We start from the raw sequence: 19,211 nt of genomic DNA, 5'->3' as shown, positions 1-19,211 counted from the left end.
TAACCAAAATATTGCACAATCCAGCTACATTTATTGTGCATGCCATTAAAAGTAGCGATATGAGAATTATGATATTATGTGGAAGCGACTTGGCTAATGAATTTTGGTTCTATTTTAACTCCATTGCTTTATGACATGATGCTACAATGGACACAGAAGCTAATTTATTTGTTTTGTTTTATTTAGAATAGAACGGCATACAGTAAAACTGAAGAACTAATAAATTTTGAATATTTCTTACAGTTTAGAAATTCTTCGTGGCAATATGCCCATTCTCATCTAAATTAAAAGTCTGTCACGTGAACGTCACATGCGTGTGTAGCACCTTATGTCTGTAGCATAAAGTAGTTGAATATACGAGCATGATGACGTCATGAGAAACCTTAACGATACCATGGAATTCGAAAAGGTATAATTGCAGTGGAACGAACATCAGATACCTCTCTCTCTCTCTCTCTCTCTCTCTCTCTCTCTGGAATGCGCATGTGCTGGTGAATGTCTGCAGTTCACAGCTAAAGTGCGTGTGATGTCATCAAATAGGCGAAACTACTTCCAGGAGATGAATTATACAGGAACAGAAGATACTTTTGGAATGTTTGCATCAATATTTCCGATATTTCATGACCATTATACTGTCTGGTCAAAGACTAGCGGATAAAACATTATGTGTACGGATTTTGAGCTTAAAGGCTCATATTCTGGTGGTATCCTCAAATAGATTCTGCTTTTATAGCTTCTTTCTTGAAAATCTTTGCAAAAAACATATATAAAAATACGCAATAGTTAAATTTAGAGGCTAGTAGTGTATTGTGGGGGAAAAGATTGCTTTACGCGATCAATGTTTGCTCCTTAAAATGTGTGTCTGAAAATTTCTGTTTCGGAGCAGTCTCAAAAACTGAGTAATTATTAATTATGAAAATAATCATAAGATTATACTAAGGGGGCCAATTTCCTCTGAAGATGCAATACATCAGTAAAGTATTTGGAGTAAATGAAGTCATGGACATATTTTCAGCATTAAATCTTCAGCAATCTCTGTAGCTTTTTTTTTTTTTTTTTTTTTTTTTTTGTAACGCTAATTGCAAATCAGACATACATTTTACCAGCGTTGAATTAGTAAATGTAGTACGGAAAAAATTGAAAAAAGAAAATATATATGAAAGGGAAGATTTCCTAATCGAGTGATTCAACTCTCGCTAAAGGTAAAAGAGAAGACAAAAGATGTTCCCATTGATTAAAACGTTTCAACTATAGAAAATGAAGAAAGTAAGCCACCATGTAATTTAGCAAGAGACAACACAATAAGCAAAAGCGTGTTATGGGAAGTGAAATGAATAAATTCGTACGGAACAGGAGATAAATCAGGCAAAACACTAAAGTATATACAAGACAATGTGCATACCAATTTAAACTTATGGATCTTAGAGCAGCGTTAAAAACAAAACACTTGATCAAAGTCTAGTGACAACAGATATGAAGGTTCTGAGAAAGATTGAGGGAATGAACAGATGGCATCATATTAAAAACAAGATATTAGAAAGAACTTGACATTGTGAGCATCGAAGAATGTGTGAGAAGAGATAATCTACGGCAGTATGGACAGAACAAAAAGGCCTAGAAATGTGTTTGATGCTACAGTGACAGGAAAAAGACTCACAGGGAGCAAGGTATGAAGAAAGATTGATGCAGTTAGAAGCGTCTTAGAAGAAAGAAATATAAAATCAGACATCATTGAAGTTCTGACAAATAACAGGATGTTTATGATTGTCTTTGGAAATAGTAGTGTTGGTTGACGGTAGATGGCGTTGGTGTAGTTGCGGTTCGTTTTAGTTGGTGGATTGAGTGGTGGAGACGGAGAGCTGTAGAGTAGGTGCCCTCCCTCGATGAGCCTTTGGACTCCCTGAAGGTGCCACGTAATAATAATAATAAAATAAAAAATATGTAAAAAACAGGAAATCGCATATTGTCCAAATGGCAAACCAAGCCTTTTTCACGCTTGTTAAAACATTTGGTAGTAATTTTTGGCCAAATTTCTTTTACCAATTTCGCACCTAGATGGCGCTATTGTATCATCACCTAGAAAATAAAAAAGTAGCAATTTTCTTGGCCTTGTACCTTTCTTCCAAAGCGTGCATAACAGATTTCAGTAAATGTCGGCAAACTATTCCAAATACACAATATCCAAAGCCAACTCTGTGCTCTCACCAGAAAGAGATCAGAAGAATATTGTCCAAATTAGATACGAAAAAATCTATTCCTGGTGCTAATAGCATTCCTCTAACTGTCCTATGTCGCCTTTTTATTCTCTCTCTCTTTTACTTCACTCGTATCTGATCTTCAGCCTGGAATTAGTCCGTGTTCAGCCCATTCCCAAGAAGGTTGACATCTCACTACCATCAGATTATCTCTCTCACCTCAATCCTCGTTCAAGTGATGGAGAGAACCGTCAATACCCAACTCCTTCCCTACCTTTAAGTCCCGGAACTATGGATTCCGAATTGTTAACTATCTATCTATCCCAATGGCTTTAACAGGCCTTTAAGGCCCACAACCTTCCAAGCATGCTTGGATTTCTAACCGAAATACGAGGATAGAATGGTCACTCCTATGCCTCAAGGTATTCTTGGCTGTAGATCCGTGTGTGTTCAAGGGGCCGGTTTGCCTGCTTGCGGGATGAAAAACACCAGATGAACTGGCGGAAAAAACCCTACTGCCCGCGCCCAAGACCGGCTAACTTGGCTATGGCTGAGGAAGATCCTTCAGCTCCTCACGTCTCCGACGGGAATCGAACCTAGGACATTCCTTCCCCAGGCATATGGTTGCGAAGCGCAAAGCCACTAGGCTAACCGCGCGGACCCGAATTGTTAACTGTAAGTATAAAACTTTAACGCCATAATTCATATAGTGAGTGTTTCATATGATTTTTTCTCTTTTTTTGTTATGGGTAATGTGCAGCAATGAGAGGATCACAGTGCAGTACAAATGGTTGTTACGGGTGTATGCAATCGCTAAGTTGCTGCATTTTATATTGCAGTGAATACTAAAGAGTACAAATCAACGGCCTCTCTATTAGGTTTATACGAGTCTGTAATGGTGAGATTAAGTGTGATAAATAAAAATCTTATTAGTATCTCAATGATTAATAAAATCTAACCTTGCAATATATATCACATTGGTTCATACGAAATCATTAGACATCGTTTACAAAATGCAAAACTGCCATCAGAATTGTTTTGTTTGTTCGTATTCAAGTTATTCTAGAAATTTGTGCGATATTTAAATAGGGAATATGGAAGTACAAAATTATTATTATTATTATTATTATTATTATTATTATTATTATTATTATTATTACGTGACACCTCCAGGGAGTCCAAAGACTCATCAAGGGATGAGTCTTTGAAGTCTTCAGTTTTGCCTTCATTTGCAGAAACAAAACCAGTAATATGTGTTGAAATTATATATTACAATAATTCTAACTGATTTTATAAAATTTGGGACGTTCGATGTGCACAATAATATGTCCATGTTTTTTTATTTATTTTTTATTTCAATCAGACTTTTTTTAAAAGCAAAATAAGATCTTTCGTCTACAGCATATAAATTACTTTGTAACTCTTCTTTGTTAAAATTATATATTTTATAATTATTAAATAAGTATATCGAACTCACCCTTTCTAGTCAAAGGAATTGAGCTATGTAGGCAATCTACAAGTTTTGTATGCTAGCTTGGAAAGAACACGAGTCGCTAAACTAGCTTCATACGAGCTGCAAGATATATCTATAAATAATTTCTATTTTTACAATGCGACTTATATTTTACTTGTAAGTAAAGATTTTTGATTTTAAAAAATAAAAGAATTTTTCTAAAATACTTTAAATAGTTTTACACACTTTTAATATTTCTGTATTATCATAATGCTATAATCAATTTCTTACTAAATGAACATTTTACCCCATGTATGTTGTACGAGGCGACTAAAACGGGTACCCAGGGAGGGTAATGAATGGCAATGCTGTAGCCAATGAATTTCTACCTGCGTTTACTGCAAATATTTGACTGCTTTCGGCTCCGCCAGCGCCAAAATTCCCCCTACCGGCGAGTTTTGGTACTTTTTTTTTTTTTTTTTTTTTCGCGGAATTCATCTCCCCATGCCTTCGAAAGTCTCAATATAAAATGTGGTCTCATTTCATATATTAGTTTACTACAGATACCTCAAAAGAGAGAAAGTTAATTTATGGCCACCCTGTATAAATATCGGTTTAAGTCAGTCAAAAAAAGAAAAGAAAAAGAAAAAAAGATGAACATATATATATATATATATATATTAAAATAAAATTGAAGTTTTATTTTCTCTTAGAGAAATAATATTAGTATTCCATAAAAAATTTAAAAAAAGTTCAAATAATAAAAATTCTTTTGTCCTTTCTAACTGCTATTTGTAAAATATACAAAGCCGTATTTAACAATCAGTCATTCTACAGTGTAATGAAGCTCTGGGATTATTATTACAGTTGGAACAATAATATCACACTGCATTGTTTCATTGCCATCAACACGCAGACCTTCAAGCGACACTCAAAGATTTTTACGTTACGTGCAGGACTCATATCTATCTGGACCAAAGAATGGAAATATCTACAGTAACAAATCCTTCCCGCTGACTACTCTGGTACGTTCATATTTAATTTGTGAAGTCTTTCTTTGTCTTTGTTAACTATAACGAACTTATTTGAATTACTGCTGTGGACATAACGGGAATTAAGCAATTAACTTGGCAATAATGCATATAATCACTTAATTGGATTAATTGGAATAGTTGAAGTAATGTTAAATCTATAAAAATAAATGTTAATCTTAAATCTAATATAAAATAATGTCGACATTATAATAGATTTAAGAAAATTAATTTTATATAATAGGATGTTTACAATTGTTATACTGTAATAATATGCTTATAGTTTGCATTTCTATTTCCATCGCTAACTAAAATAACTCCGCGATTTTCGTGTTTTCTCGTCACTAGATGGCAATCGTTACGAAAAGTTGTGATTGGCCACAGCTATCAAAAAGCTATCAAAGCTATCAGTTGTCAGTTTATGTCTTTTTCTAAATTTATTTTAATTATAAAAAATAGATTCTATTTATTTAATGAAATAGAATTTTAATTTTCTTTTTATAATTAAATCACTTCCCACACTATTTCAGACAACGTATCCTGTCAGGGTTAGGTTCCAAGACATGGCATTACTTCTTTGCCAGTCTCTTCATCGGTTGCCGTTAAAATTAGTGGTAGTTTTGAGCCAGCTATCTCTGATTAGCTTTCCGAAATACATAAATACAATTATATTTTATTTCATATTTATATATAATGCAATTTTATTTTATTTGTATTTAAATATAGTGGTGCAATTATATTATACTTCATATATATCCTGTCCTATCCTAATTTACGCTCTCGCGTAGACCTACACTTTTTACCGTGTAGGCAATACGTTGAAAACTCCTTATTCCTGGAGGTATGGGAAATGGATTTAAACCAGGTTAATATTTAAAATAGCTTGGTATCTTTAACGTATATTATACCCAAGCTAAAAATATTTCTATATATATATATATATATATATATAATGTAGAAAGTATTTTACCTTGGGTATAATAAATGTTAAAGATACCATACCCAAAGTAAAATACTTTCTACATTTATATCTCCTCCTGAGATTTTTATTTAATAAGGTTAAAACACCTTATGGTAACTTGTTCTGGTAAAATACTTATAAGCTCTGTATTACTAAAATCTTGATATTTCTAGCCTGGCTCCCACTGATGAGACCTCAATAAAGGTCGAAACCGGTATGGGTAGTGGCTCCTTGCCTTTAATACAAAGCATCATACATCTCCTCCAGGAGATGTGCTTTGCATTATGGGTAAATATTAAGATTAGTGATCAGAGCTTATTCTACTTTTACCATGAGTTGCCTTGGTCTTGCACTACGTGCAGGGTCAGCTAGACTTGCAACACTTGCAGGCGCAAACTTGACTTGTTTGTTTACTTGGGAAATGGAGTAAAACCAGGTTTAAAATAGCTTTGTATCTTTAACAAATATATATATATATATATATATATATTATATTAATATAATACTGTATATACGTGGGTGGCCTGAAAATTTCTCGGCCTCGACCATAGATCGCAACGCTAATGAGTACAATTTTTTTTTCTAAGTTGGTACATTTGTCATACGATTCCATGTGAAATTGCAAGTCGTTCTATCAAGTCGTTTGCTTTATACAGCAGTCTGAAGCAAAGGTGTTGTCTGTATCCCTTGAAATGGATAAAATTGAGTATCGTGCGGTTATAAAATTCTTTGTAAAAGAAGGTTTAATGCCAAAAGAAATTCATTCGAAGTTCATAAAAGTTTATGGGCACTCTTCTCCTTAGTTTTCGACAATTAAGAAATGGGTTGCCGAGTTTAAACGTGGCCGTACCAGCCTTGAAGATGATCCTCGTGAAGGACGTCCGAAAAGTGTAACAACACAAGAAATCACTGATCAAGTGCACGATATGGTACTGAATGACCGGCGAGAGTCAAATGCGTGAAACTGCTGAGCCTATTGGATTTTCAAAAGAATGTAGGATATATTTTGAATGAAGAATTGTAAATGAAAAAGCTTTGCGCAAGATGGGTGCCGCTCTTGCTTACAGTAGATCGAAAACACACTCGCATGAAAATCTCTGAACAGTGCTTGGAGCGTTTTAACAAGAATAAAACTGATTTTGTGCGTCGATTTTTGTACGTCGATATAATATCTTGATATATTTCGGAAACTGCATAACGCGTAACAATGTCGCAAAAGGGTGAATCTTAACGCTTTTTATCCCCGTTGTCTGAATCTGGGACCACCTTATTAGGAATTACTGAAGCGCAAATCTTTTGTCTTGTAATAACCGGAGATATTTGGTTTCTTTTTGCCATGGGAGTTGTGTACCAAATAGAATAATATCCCCTTTAAAAGATATTGTTCTTCTGGTGAAGAGTATGGCTACGCTTTTTTGAGGGTTTACTTGAAGCTTCCAGTTTGAGAACCATTTTTCTATGTAGATTCTATCTTGAAGTTTACAAGCTGTGTTCTGGGTTACATGGTGAGGATCTAGCTAGTACTGCAGTGTCGTCTACAGAGAAAGCCGTGATTGACGTCATGGGGTTTCTGTGGAATATCTGCCATCTAGATTACAAAACAAAAGCGGGTCAGTAAGTATCCTTGTGGAACTCCAGCCAAACGTCTACTTTGGATAGAGCTTGTTCCATTAATTCTGACCTGCATTTCTTTCCTATCAGTAAGCTATTACTTGATTAAACGAATCATATTCATAGGTGTGTTGGTGGTGATAAGTTTGTAAAGCAAATCATAGTACCAGATTTTAGCAAAAGCCTTTGCTATGTCAAGGAATACAGAACTGGTATGTTGCTTCCAATTATAACCCGTAGTAATATACTGTACTAGACTCTAATATACTCTACTAGCGGCAATTAGAAGGGAGTTTGGCAGAAATTTATTTCTAGTTATAGTGAGTGCTTTTAGGATAGAGTGAGTTTCTTGAAGGAATCTTTTTGTAGAGGGTAGTGAGGGATTTCATTTACTGACCACAGTCAGGTTAGGGTGTGTTTGATTCCTGGCATGTTGCTTTCATGGGGCGAGCCCCTTCGGCGTACGTTTTGTCATTTGATGTGTACCTTTTGATTTTTTTCCTTAAGCTGCGTGCGAGGTTGAGAGGATTTTTGATTATATTTTACTACCAGTCTGCTTTTTGGACAGTACGTGCACCCTTTGTAATTTGCAAGATAAGGGCATTGTAGTTGGTACATCTGGCCGGTGTAGTTCTAGGCTTATTACATGTGTTAGTGGGTTGGTTCTCTCCACATTTCAAACATCTGTAATCAGCTCTACATAATTTCTGAGCATGGCCATATTTCTGACATCTGTGGCATTTCCCTGCGAATGTTTCTTTTCTTAAAGGCTTGGGCGTTATCCTGAGTCCACATATTGATGTTAAGTCATAAATATTTTTATGGGAGTTTTGAATTTCCACCTTGAATTTTTTTGAATTTCGATCTCTTGTTCAGCTCTAAACATTCTGCTCACTTTGACCGGAGGCAAACCGTGACAGCTGAGATCTGTTGATGTCTCCTCTGTAGCGATATCTTCGGTAACTCCTCTCAAAACTACTTTTAGATTTTTTTTCCGAGCTGAGGGAGAATGTGTGGCATTATACGTTGAAGTTGTCCATGAATTTGTTTAGATGACGATAGTCTCCAACTGTGGTATGCTGAATATTTATGCCCTCCTCTGTGTTTTTAGCCCATGAGCAGGCAATATTCTGATTCTTCATGATCAATACGAGCATTGCCCATTTGCTTTTAACTCGTAGAATGATTGGAGACACTTTTTTCTTTAGTGGTTGAAGTGTCTGTGTTACGGTTGCCATCTCCGCTTAGCTCTTCAGTTGTGAGTTTTTTACGCGCTTGTACTTCTTCAAACTCAAGAGATGGGGAAATCATCAAATCTATCTTCTCCTCCCCTGCTCCCATGTCATCATCTTCTGGACCATTATTTGTCAATGAATATAGATTTAATTAACTCGACTTCAAATTTCTTTAATAGTTTTTTAAGGAGATCGAGTGCTAGGTTTTTGTCCAAACGTTTGAATTAAGTCAACATTTTCTATAGTTTAAGTAAGCTACTTACTTGCTGAACAGCTACTACAAACTCGAACTTCTCCTTAGTCCTTATAAGGACTGGCTTAAAGGGGCGAAGCAAGAATGCTTTTCATCTTCCCCGTTATCTGTAGAGGATAGTGTAGGGATAAGGCGTTATTGAGCAATTAAGGCCCTGATCATGGCAGGAGGGTAACAGCAATAGCCGAGCCTCAGTTAGAACTTCATTGGCTACAGAATTGCCATCCCTTACCCTCCAAGGGTAAAGGTTGGCTGGAGAGATGTCACAACCTCTCACACACACTAGAGTTGCTGTTGTTCTGTTCTATTCATTTTATTAATAGGTGTATTATATCTATGCCAAAATTTTACTCAAAATTTTAATTATTAAAATTATTTAAATTTTAAAAATTCTTATTTTAAATTTATTAACGATTTGGTTTAAAATTTATTGAAAAATATTTAAAACACAAATATTTTTAACACATATTTATAACACACGTATGTTATAGTTTATGGTTTCTTCGTGAATTAAAGCAACTCAGCTATACATTTTGAATTATTTCTTACCAGTTTTAATCAAACTTTTCCAAAGAAATCTCTTTCGAACATTTTAGTGGTAAAATTCATGGTACGATAACATCCACACCAGAAAATGACAAATAATATTCACAATTGATTGACAATTATGTCTTTAGGGGTGAAGCAAGATGCTTTTCATATTCCCCGCGATCTCTTACAGCTACAGAGAGGGTAAAATTTATGAGCAGTTTGCTCGCCCTGAATGGGCATGTAGATTATGCATCACTAAAGGAGGCTAATATAGCTTTTGGTCTTCTATATTTGAATATGTCCGTTGGATCGTATGCTGCAGCTTGCTGAACCAAATCGTTGGGATGTGTGGACGTCTTTAGGAAAAACTTGGATGCTAAGGATTGTAGAAAAGAGAAAATATAAGACATATTTGTATCTCTATGAAGTTGATTGTTTCTAACATACCACGGGGCGTTCAGAATCATTCTCAAGCACTTATACTGAACTCGTTGTATCTTGATAATGTTAGCATTAGAGGTGTGGCTCCAGGCCGGAGAGGCATAGGTGATTATAGAACGAATCGTCATCTGGTATAGTTGCAATTTGATTCTGTTGCTGAGCTTGCTATTTCTGTTAATTAGCGGATAGATCTGAGCTATGACTTTAGATGCTTTTGCGCATGCAGACTTGATGTGTTGGTTGAGATAGCTTTTTGTCGAGAATTACACCCAGGTAATTTGTTTCTGTCTGCCAGGGAATTTTAGTATTGAATAGTAACACATCTCCTGCAGGAGACATTGGCCTTTTTGAGAAAAGAACGGCTGAGGTTTTCTGGGGGTTGACTTCCAATCTCCACTTAGAGAACCAACCCTCCAGCTTTAGAAGGTTTTCTTGAAGCTTTCTGTTAATGAAATGGGGTCCGAGAGATTTGGTTAGTATTGCCGTATCATCCGCATATAGGGCTAAAATGGAAGTCATCGGATTGTGCGGGATGTCTGACATGTATATAGAGAACAGCAATGGAGCCAGAGATCCCTGCGGCACTCCAGCAAAGATGTGGCGCTGGGAGGATGTAGAACCGTTGAGTTTTACTTGCATTGATCTTTTTTGAAGATATGAATGGATTAAATGAACCATTTTTAGTGAGGTACCGGCTGAGATAAGTTTGTGCAGGAGTCCATAATGCCAGATTTTGTCGAATGCTTTGGATAAGTCTAGGAAAACAGCGCCTGTGCACTGGCGCCAGTTGTAGCTGGTGGTGATATATTCCACAATTCTGTGGATTTGCTGGGTAGTACTATGGTGTTGTCGAAATCCAAACTGTTCTTTAGGGAGGATGTTTAGGTCATTTACTGAGGTTTGGAGTCGTGAGAGGATGACCTTCTCCGCAACCTTACCCAGATTGGAGATGAGACTGATTGGACGATAATTTTGCGGTAGGTGTGGGTCTTTTCCTGGCTGATGTATATGGATTAGATCAGCTAGTTTCCAGGTGGAAGGAAAATAGTGAAATCTTAAAATTGCATTTATTATACTGGTCAGGTGCACTACTGCTTTTCGGAGCAGAAGTTTGATCACCCGATTAGTAATGCCGTCTGGCCCAGGAGCTTTTTTGCTCTTTAATTTTTTAATAATGTCATATATCTCAGCAGGTGATGTTGGTGCAATATGGTCAGTACTGGTGATAGGAAGTTTGAGTGAGTGTCTGACCTTGCTGTGAATCTTATATATGTGGTCAAAGTCAAGGTTTTCATACGAAGGCCTGCATTGCTCCTCCAAATTGTATGCTATAATTTCTTCTTTGTCTACATCTGTGTGAGCAAGGCCCTGGCCAGAGAATATTGGGGGAAGGGATTTGACTTTGTTTTTGATATTTTTCAGTAGTCCCCAGATGGAGTGATCAGTAATGAAATGGAGGCTAACTTTTCTTCCCATTCTTGGTTTCTATGAGCTTTGAGTGCATCTCTTACTTCCCCATTTAATCTGTTTAGATTTGTTTTATCTTGTGACGCACACGTGTTACGTAATCTTTTCGTAGCTCTGTTTTTGTCTCTGATCAAGTTCATGATGTCTTCAGGCAAACGATCTGGCTTGCAGCCAGATTTGTAGGAGGAAGCTACCTTTATAGCAGAATTAATTTGTTGTGTGAGATTTTTAACTGCAGTTTCTACTTCTTCGTTTGTGCGTATGTGAGGAACAGGTCCAATATAATCCTTCAGTGCTGTTGACAGTCTTTCCCGTGCAATGTAGGAGTGAGAAGGAGGAGGAAGGATTCTTGTTTTCCCAGCTGTAATAGAATTGGTGTATTGAAGTTTGATATCCTGCAGGATAGCTATATCCAGGATCCAGGATATCAGCAGTGCCAAACGTACTGAAATGAGTTGGTTGACAAATAATATTTTTTCTAGGAAATAATTTCTAGAAGTTTATGGGAAAAAAAAATTGATGTGAGTTAAGTAGTTTTTTATAAAATTGTTTAAAGAAATTTCTAAATTATTATACATATTTAGTTCTACAAATAATTTAATAATAGTTTTAGAAACAATTCAAGAAAAAAATGGAAATCAGACGTTTATCTCATTAAAGTAGTTACATAAACGGAAATACCTAAAAACTTAACAGTAGTAAACAATAATAAAAAGGAGAACATTAAAAATATTATGAAAACCAGTACAACGAAGAATAAAAATCTGTAAACGCTAATACATGGATAAAACAATAAAAACAAGCAAGTAAATCTGGACTAGTTGTGGCAAAGGAGAAAAAAATGGGAAGATTCCATTTGGATACTATTTGGCATGGTATAATGAAGCGAATATATCCACAAACTCCACCTGAGAGAAGAAAGGAGTCAAAGATGTGTGGAGGAGTAGAGTTTTGGGAGGGCTAAGATATAAGTTTCTGTCAAGAAATAAAGAGCAGACCGGACGCGGAAGGATGGACTGCACATGTGCATTTGGTATCAGGAACTTCAGGAAAATTGCAATAAGACCAGAGAGAGAGAGAGAGAGAGAGAGAGACGAAGCCAGATAAGGTGATGAGGAAATGGAAAGAATTTATGTGTAAGAACGACTAAGATGCGCTCCCTGTATTAATGATATAATTATGATCAACGACTGAGGTTATTACGATGAAAAGATAAATGCGTATTGGTCAAGTTCAGACTTGATAAACATAACTAGGATGTTTGAAAGAGGAAGCATTATATGTGAACAGGAATCTGAAAGGTGGCCTACTTGGTCATACACACTATAGAGGAACGTACACACAAAAAAAAGAAAGAAAAAAGCATAGATGTAACTTATTATCTTTTTATGGCTACGCACAAATGCCTGGAGTATCAGGAACAAAGGCGTACAGGTTGTTGCCTTAATACGGTGGAGCCATTTCTAATCAATGCTAACATTGTTAGCATTGATTAGAAATGGCTCAGAAATGCAGATATGTTAACTGGTATTGAGTGTAAATGGATACGGCATCTTATTAAGGAAGAAATTCTTGAAATAAAAAAAAAAGATAATATGGAAATAATATCCTAGGCATAAGGATGATGTCAGCTGTGAAAATTATAAGGGCTCAGGCCTAAAGAGTGACACTATTGTACGAAAAACTACTTCTGGCAATGAAATACTGTTGGCTCTACAAGCTTAAACACTCCAAAAGAATTCTATCCTTATGTTGCAAGTAACAAAAAATGAATGTGAAAGAATAACTCCCCTCAATTCAGATAGTATGCAGGTGTTGGATGCAGAAACAATTGCTCAGCTAATGAGTGCCATTTTGATAAACGGTTTCAAGCTGGTGTATGCAATATTACCTCACAGCTACCTCTACACTGAAGAAAGTAATTCAGGTACATGAGGAGGACTTCATAGAGCTTTTGCATAAATGGAATTCAAATTCAGCAATAGGAATTGATGGAATATATGAGCACGGATGCTCATCTGACTGCATAATTCGAATCTCAGCAGAAGGGAAGATATGATAATCCCATTGTTCCAGGAACAGTAGATTGAAAGAATGTATGATAATGTAGGATTCTTTATATGGACTTTTAGAATTGAAGTTGAGATGGCCTATCGGATAAGGAGGTAGCATGGTTTTATTTTTCCAAACACCGGTTTTTCATCGCGCGTACAGGCAAATCGACCATGAATACACGCGCAATTTGCTAGGAAAATACTGTTGTTGTTGGTAATGAACGGCAGATAATGTTGATGGTAGTAGGAGAATCGTTGTATTTGGAGAATTACGTAGTAAGGAAGATGGTGAGATGCGTGTGTAGCACAATAGAGTGCCCTCAAGACATAAGTCCTTGGACTCCTTGGAGGTGTCCCGTAATAATAATAATAATCCAATTGCAGAAGACATGTTTCATGGCAAAGAGAAAAAAAAGAAATGTCCTTTTTGGCACTGTCCAAGGCCAAAAAGGACATTTACCGATTTTGACGAATCTCTCCCAGGCTAATGAAGTTGCGAACTCAAACTCTGAAGGAAGGTCCGCCTCTGATAAAAGAACTGGGAAATCATCACGAAAACTTCTAGTAAACCTATAACTAAATCTACCGCTCAAATGTATACAACAAAATTCGCCTCATTGAATGTCCGTACATTACAATCAGAGGATAGATTAGTAGAACTGGAAGAAGCCCTGAAAAATCAACTGGGACATCACTGGACTTTCAGAGGTGAGATGCAACAAAACAAATCACTAACAATGATACAGGTTTATGCTACCACCACAAGCTATGTTCAGGAAAAAAAAATAGAGGAGTTGTATGATGAACTTACACTAGCAATAACACCCCACAACTCCTTGGTCATTATAATGGGAGACTTTAATGCCCAAGTAGGTATGTACTAAGCAACGAAAAGAATAAGATTTAATTCTTGGAAACCATGGCAGCCAGAAAAGGAAAGACAGAGGAAGGCTATTCATATAATTCGTCTTTAATCACCAGCTGGAAATTCCTTCTTTAGGAAAAGAGAAAAAAGAAGATGGACATGGCTTTCACCGGACGAAAAAAAGACATGAAATAGACTATGTATTATTAAAAGATTCACTTCGTCTATATAACTTTGAAGTTCTCAACAATTTCAACTTTAATTCAGATCATAGGTTAATAAGAGGAACCTTCTGGTTCCAAAAAAAAAAAAAAAAAAACACCCAAAACAGGAATAATTGGTTCCGAAACAGACAACCAGGAGTTCAAGATCTACAAAAAAACCAGAAGAAATTTAGAGACAACTTAAAACAACTTATGTTTAAGACAACTTCATATTAATAACTCAAAAATCAACCAGATTAAAATAATCCTCGAAAGGTTTGCGATAATAAAGAGGAAGTAATGAAGCGAGCATACCAACCACTGAATAGCAACAAGAGAACTAAACAGTCAAAAAATAACTGATAACTCCGAAAACGCAATAAAACCTACTAACGATAAACAAAGGTTCCAATCAATACAAAACAAAATTGAGTTCATTGAACTAAAACAATTAGTTAAAAGAGAAATTAGAAAAATGGCAAATTCTTTAGTAGATGAATTTGGCCATAAAACAAATAACAGATCCCAAATTCTCAAATAGCAACAAAATTCTACTTATATTCAAGTAATCAAGCAAATATTCTAACAGACAACCAAACAAATAGAACGTGTGATGATCCTCTCTTGGAAATCACCGAAGAAGAAATAGAAACCATCAGAAAGAGGTGTAGGGGGAATGTGCGTCTCCAAGATTTAAGGTAACCACCGGTGTACTCCAGGAATCTGCCCTTGGTCCATTGCTATTTAGTCTTTATATTAATAATATCATTTTTTTATTGATATGAAAAATGATATTCGGCTCTTTTGTCTCAAAGTAAAGTGATAAATTTTTAAATTTATCAAGTCGTGGATTAGGCCTACTGGGGATACCACGTTAAAAAAAACGCGCCTGGTACTCTACCCCTGAGGTGGCGTGGAAAAGAGTACACCATCTATCAATTTTCTGTTCCTGTCATTATGTGTCAGTATGGCCCAGTGGAAATGGCTTTTTTTTTTTTTTTTGCAACACGAGTTTTAATTCTACACCTCAAAGAAAAAAAAACAAACATGATTTTTATATTTTGCATTGCTGCTCCTCAGTCCAAGCATGGGATTTCTTGAAGCGTACTTCATTTCTTCCCTGCTAAGCGTTACGATGGTCTTACACGAGGCGAGGAATTCCATAACTTCCGCCTACAAACAATCACATCCATATCCACACAGGAATTCAAATCCGCAGCTTCCTGGTTAGAGAGAGAGAGATACACTAATCACTCAGCACATACGAGTACAATTTCAAAGGTTTGAAATCGATTCTCTATCAGAGAATTGAGTTTTCACATAAGAACAGAATATCCTTACGTGTTATGAAAGCCATAGGAATTCGAATGATTTACACATGAAATGCATAAATTAAATAACAGTTGAACACTGTGAAAATTTATTTTCAAATTCCAGTACTGATGATAAAACTCATCCTAAAGTCCTAAAAAGGATTGGGAGATGGACCGAGTCCTTGACTCTTTATCTCTTCATCTGAATGAAGAAAATCTGTGTGGATGTTGTGTTATTGAGCGAAAAGCTCTAGTCATGGCTGAGTAACGGCATTAGCCGAGCCTCAGTTAAAACTTCATTGGCTACAACATTGCCACCCTGAAAGTCCTAAAAATGATTTTGTTCTGCCTCATTCAATTCCAAAACTCATCCTATCTTCGCAAAATTATTAAACAGAATTTAATTATATCTTCGCGAAATTATTAAAAAGAATTTAATAAATTAACCTAATTTATTTATTTAATTTAATTTATTTTAATAAACATTTATGTTAATTTTCTAAAGGTGTATTAAATATTTTTGCAATTACTTAAAAATTATTTAAAAATAGTTTTATTTTTTTTATATATCTTTGAATTTATATAAATTAGTTACTTTTTTTAATATTTAAGGAATTTTCAATGTAAACCTAAAGTTCACCCAAATCTCAATTTGAAGTCAATATTCAAAACAGAACCAGAAGCATTAATTTGATAGGCTTCGACAAAGTAATAATAAAGGTGGCGCTGTCTTAAACACAAAGGTTCACATATACCTGTATTACAGATATTAACATAAATAATATATATATATATTCACGTGTATGACCGTGTATGATTGCATTTTTATCGATGTATGAAAGTTTAAAAGGTGTATAGCACACCATTGCTTGTCTTAATTGGTCCAATACAATTAATTGCAGAATAACTTTGAATACTTTAATTTATCAATTAATTGTAATGAAATCTACGCAGATTGGGAGACAATGTGTTTGTTTTTAGATACTGTATATTAGAAAACAATAATGGGAGAATGCTCTACTTGAATTACTCAAAGGCATAAACTTTGGAAGAGCAGGACGAGGGTTACTTCCTTTTCACAGAAAAAAAAAAAAAAAAAAACGTTTTAGAACACAGTTATTGGCGCCTTCAAACTTTAACTTAAGGAACTTGGAAAAGGAAAAGACTTCGAAGTTTAATAGGATTAGCGCAGGTTCTTGTGCTTCTAAGGAAGAAGCAAGTATGTCTTAAATATTTATATTTCTTGATAAGTTATCCTATCTTCGCAGTGACCCAATTCCCAACGATTCCACCTGTGGGCTAAGATAACACGAATCTTTACGACATGAGAGATTTTTTTTCCTTTTGCTGTTTATCCACACTTTTTAAAATTAAACTAAATAAAGAATTGAATAAATAAGAAATTATCCTACGTATTTGGAAGGTATGCGTTTATGTACAGTGATTAACAAAAAGAGTGAATTTCCAGACCCAGTTGGAGGTATTCCAAGGCTAACAAGCAACGAAAATGAAAAGGAAATAACTAAAGAAGAATTAAAAATCAGCCTGAAAGAAACAAGAAACAGAAAATCACCTGGAGAAGATAAGCTAGGTTCAGAACTATATAAATACGCAGCAACAAGATTTAAAGAAAGACTCTTATTATTTTTAAATAAGAATGGAAAAAAGCAATTGTGATTCCTATCTTTAAAAAATGTAATAGAGATGACCCTAAAAACTATAGAGGTATCAGTATACTAAATTCCTGTTATAAATATATAGCAGAATCTTAAATAACAAACTAATGAAATATTCCGAAAACTTTATTTTAGAAGTACAGAATGGATTTAGAAAAGGACATCATGTATAGACCCGGCCTTTTGCCTAAAATTAATAATAGAGAAAAGAAGAGAATATAATTTAGAAACAGATATTGCATTTATTGACTTTGAAAAAGCATTTGACAAAGTTAAAAGAAACATATTATTTAACATATTAAAAGAAAGACAAATACCAAATAATATCCTAAAAGCTATCACAAGTATATATGAAAATAATCAAATACAAATAAGATTAAATCACGAGCTATCATATACGAGAGAGATAAACCAAGGGGTCCGACAGGGATGTCCCCTCTCATCAACGCTTTTTAATATTTACTTAAATGAAATAATAATAAAATGGAGTAAAAATTTACATTAAGGAATTAAACTTTCTCCTACAGTGAACTTAAACACTCTCCTCTTTGCCGACGACCAAATAATAATTACAAATTCTGAAGATAACTTACAGAAAGCTATTTTAGATCTATATGAGATATCCAAAGATTATGGTATGATAATATCAACAGAAAAATCAAAAACTATGGCCTTTAAAGGACAAGATCCAGCAAGAACTAAAATAGTAATAGATAACAAGATCTTAGAACGGGTGAATTCATCCAACTACCTAGGATGTATGATCGCCTATGAAAATGAAAAAGATATTAATGTAAAAAAATTGCAAAATATTTAAAAATAACAGGTGTAATTAACTCTATATTTAAACCAAACCTAGTTCAAAAACAAACCAGACTAAAAGTATACAATACATTAGCCCTACCAGTATTAATGTATGGAAGCGAAATCTGGACAATAAAACAAAAAGATAAACAAAGATTAATAACAGCAGAAATGAAGTTTATGAGAAAAACTGCAAAGTATGCTCTATTTGATCACAAAAGAAACGAAGAAACTATGAAAGAATTAAACCAAGAACCAGTAATAGAAAAAATAAAAAAATATAAACATAAATGGATGGAACACGTTTAAAGAATGAAAACAGAAAGATTACCAAAACAAGCCTTAAAGTACAAGCCATTAGGAAAAAGAAAACCAGGACGTCCTCTTAAACGATTCAACGATGACTTCTAAGGCCGGAACAGGTCATGCTGGGCCTAAATCATTGAAACGCATGATGATGATGATGATGATGATTTAACATAAAGAACAAAAAATTCATTTATATGTTTATATTCATTTACCGGATATTAACGCACTATAAGACCACTATCTCGTTTTCATAGAGTGACATAAATGAGAGATTCTCAGATAGAAGTGTTGTGAGCTTGCTCCACCTTTGCAACGAGTTGCCTGGGTGTTGTACCACCTTACCCCAGTCCTGAAGATACTTTCAGACGCAAACTTTGTTTGCTCACACTTGGATAAAGGATTAAACTAAATTTATTATAGTGTAACCAACTGAAAAATAAACTTCTGACATAAATCACAAGTAAAACAGCATTATTTCTGCGATAACTGTTATTCTACCCTGTTGCTTATTACACGACAAAAGGATATGTACGTGTAAGAAATAAAATGTTTGAATTTATGTGGAAATGTTTATCGAAATTATATATACACAAAGGGTTCTTTTTTAATCTTTAGCAACGCAGTGACAACCAATGAATTGTTTACTGAAACACTACCGAACCAATATAAACAAATATAGTTTAGCGAATGCGAGCAGGAATTAAAATTTAATTCGCGTACGGTATCGGAAATATAAAATAAATATGTTTTCAAGATTTTTTGAGATATTATCGGACATCTTTTATGAAAATAATTAAAACCAGTTTTAT

The sequence above is a fragment of the Typopeltis vanoorti genome, chromosome 12, assembly GCF_054136105.1.
Source record: "Typopeltis vanoorti isolate ZY-2024b chromosome 12, IOZ_Tvanoo_1.0, whole genome shotgun sequence".
NCBI lineage: Eukaryota > Metazoa > Arthropoda > Arachnida > Uropygi > Thelyphonidae > Typopeltis > Typopeltis vanoorti.
The sequence above is the reverse complement of the archived record's forward strand: the minus strand, read 5'-3'. Positions refer to the sequence as shown.